Source organism: Cucurbita pepo, chromosome LG19 (genome assembly GCF_002806865.2).
Source record: "Cucurbita pepo subsp. pepo cultivar mu-cu-16 chromosome LG19, ASM280686v2, whole genome shotgun sequence".
NCBI lineage: Eukaryota > Viridiplantae > Streptophyta > Magnoliopsida > Cucurbitales > Cucurbitaceae > Cucurbita > Cucurbita pepo.
The window spans coordinates 8,000,175-8,003,986 of NC_036656.1; positions in this window are offsets into that span (position 1 = coordinate 8,000,175).

Sequence of the window (3,812 nt, forward strand, 5' to 3'; positions counted from 1 at the left end):
ATTATTATTATTAGTTAATATATACATCTCAAGTTATTTTAAAATTTCCACAAAATAGCTAAAAATACATTAAACCAATATAAAAAAAAAATGAATGGAAATAAAATTTTATCCACCAACATGATAGTGGGCTTGACAAGTTGATTAGATAAGGTTTAATTGAATTGATATTATGTGATAGACCATAAATAGATTAATAAATATATCATTTTAAATTCTAAAGGAATTAAGATATGGTTTAGAAAAGCAAAATGATATGCTAAAGATTTATTATATATTAAAAAAAGCGAGGGATTCCAACAGCAACATTAATGTATTAAGAGGAGAAGAAAAACTTTGGTTAAAAGAATATTGATTCTGATTGCACAGTACCATCAGACAAATAATGGTATTTGGGCATCATATTCCGCACATTATTTTAGTTTTGGTTTAAAAAAACGTATGAGTTATGATTAATACTAATCATTAGTGCTCTAACTAAAACATTAATTATTATATTAATTTAACCCAATCAAATGTCTGCAGTTGCCCCCCCTTCCCCTGCACGTTAAGAAACCTTACTCATTTTACATCTTATAATATTAATCCTTCACTTTCCAAAAACAAAAAAAATAAAATAATTATAATCCTTCTCATCTACTTACCTTCTAATTGCAGACAACAATTTTCTCAATGCACTCCTTGTCTAATCACTCCATGATTAGGGCTAATCAAACTTCATCATTTTTTTCATTTTATTAAAAAAATATTATTTTTTTTATTTTTTTTATTCAACCAATATATAAAAAGAAATTCTTTTTCTAACATTTTAGTCGATCTATTTTAATTGGATTATGCTCATAGTGACATATATTATACTAAAATGTACCAAATTAGTTCCCATTTTAATAAGTCTAAATAGGAGCTATGAAATTAACATAATTTTTAGTGATTTAGCTTAGTTTGAATTTGGTCTATATAACCATTTAAATGCTATTTTAATAGCCTATATTTTGGTTAGGCCTCATACATTAACATTTAAATCAAGTTTTACTTTTAAAAAAATAATAGTTTGATTACTTGCATTTTAGATAAATTTTTGTTTTTAAGTAATTCTATTGTCCTTTTAATATGTATATTATTTTAAGCGTTAAATTCATTTTTTTCTTTAATTTTTAAAATATGTTAAAAGAGAAATGCAATCTTACTTTCACGAATACCTTAAACGAGTTAACAACTTTTTCAAATGCTCGAACCCTCCAATGCTACTAAATTAGCCTAAGGTAGTTATCTTTTCCTGGATCGAGACATAATGATGAAATTTAGGATAGAGATTAGACGTTAAATCGTAATTAAAAAAAAGAAAGGGAATATGTTGCAAAGTAATGAGGAAAGAGTGGAGGAGACAAGAAAGCGTGACGACAATGTTGAAATCCAAACAAAACTTTGATGACAATTCTTTTTAAAGCGATGCCTTTAATTAGCTACCCACCACTTCATTTCCATTTTCTTCTTTTATTTTTATTTATATTATTATTTATTTATTTATTTATTTATTTTAGCGGTGTCCCTACCAACTCCATGGGTGACACAATCACCCCTTCAGATTTCATTGTCCCTTTCATTGGTATCCCCCTATTATATTTTAATTTTGATCAAATACATTACTTTAATTTAATCCTTATTCTCCTAATTCCTTTCCTTACCATATTATAATGCTTCAAATGTCACATTTTCCTCCCATATAAGACAATTACGTGTCACGCCCTTCTTAACATGCTGTATTTAAAAAATATAGACCATATAAAGGAAATAAGATTATGCATGAATCATGGACAGTGAAACAAAACCCCAACATTAAAAAATAAATAAAGAAATAAAAAAGAATAATGTTGTTTTAAAAAAGAGGAGAAAATAAATAAAGAAATACAAGTGTCGGTGGTGGTTAAATTAGGGAAGGGCGTAGGAAAGCGAGATCATCAACCTCCACCCCATGAGTATTATTGGCTATATTTTTATTTTATATATAACAAAAAATATATATATTGAAGATGATTGACCAGGTTTTCATTTATAAACTTATTATTATAATTTTTTAATTCTCTAAACCTCTAAAACAAAGTGCTTAATTCATAATGATTTTAACGGTCATGCTTGGAAATGGAATTATTATATTTACCAACTAACACACATTAGTTTTATGTATTTATGTAAACAAATTTTTCTAATCATCCCCTTTGTTAACTAATTTCCAAATGTGATAATAATAATAACAATAATTTATCATTGTATTTTAAGAAATCAACCTGGGAAGGGTTTGTACCTTTTTTTTTTAATCTGTGTGCGAATATTGGTGGACGACTCTGAATTTAACAGTTTCATAAAACTGTACGATATTTTCTATTTAAATAAAGAAACTCTTTGGTAGTGATTTCATAATTTAACAATCGAATACATTACAATAGAATTTATATAAAAAAAAAATAATAATAATAATAAAGCTAAGATGTTTCTGAAGAGTATTATTTTTTATTTTTTTATTTTTTGAAGTTGTTTATAATAAATGTAATATTGAGAGTATAGAAGAATAAAAGAAATAATAAAAATGAATGCATGAGGTTTAGAATTGACAAAAAAAGAAAAACAGAAATTAATGGTATTTATGAGTTTTGGGATAAAAAAGAAATTAAAAAAAGAAATTAAAAAAAGAAAAGAAAAAGGGAGTGGGACTTAGGGCAATTAATAGCATATATGCTCCATAAATTTGGTTCAATCAAATGGAAGTTTCAACAAACACGCTTAAACCACAGTGTTACACATTTGGCCCCCCTATCAAAAACATTAATAACATATTTAATCTTTTATTCTTTTCATTTATTTATATAAAAGAAATTACAAGATAAAATAAAAGATTATTATTTTAGAAATTTGGATAAATAAAATAAATAAATAAACAAGATTAGAATCCATTCGTACATTGGTTGTTGAGGTAGAAATGAATTGGTTTGACTATTCTGACACAGCTCATCCATTTGGTACATGTGGTCAGGTACAAACCCTGTACAACGGTAAGTGAAATTATTAACTTTTTTTTTTCCTTCTTAATATTTAGTCATCGTACCTTACACGTACAAATCACACTCTTTGAGAGGAGAAGAAGCCAAACTCTACTGCTTAGCCTGGAGTGCCATGCTTAGACTGCAGTAGTATAGGGGTACTAAAACCATCTACTCATCCACCATTATCAAATTTAATGCACATAGATGGATGCATATAAACCACGTTTTGTTAACCACTTAAACCCACATTTTTTTTCATTCAACTAACTCTTTATTATCATATATTAATCAAGCTGTCCTTCCCACATAGACGGCTCAAACAATCCCAGTTCCTCGATGCTTATAAATTCATGATCAAATCCTTAATCATAGAACTTCTCTCCCAATAATACCCAACACAAAATTGACGGAATTGGTAAAAAAAATAATAATAATAATATGCAAGCAGGGTTGAGGGTGGAAGGGTGCCGGGGGGACCAAATTATAGGAGGATCTTAGATATTTAGTCTGGCGTGTGTAGAAGAAAGCAAAACCTGTTCCCTTTTACTTCGGAATTAAAAAGAAAAAAAAAGAAAGAAACCAATAATTGAAAATTTCCAATTAAACTGTAAATAAAAGAGAGTTTATTAATTATAAATAGGAGAATCATTTTATTATATTTCGATAGACGTGGCCCCCCTCCTAACAGACATTGTGAGATTATTAAATTAAATTTCCTCCGCAAAACACGCCTCCAGGAAATTACATTTTTAATTACAAAAAAAAAAAAAAAAA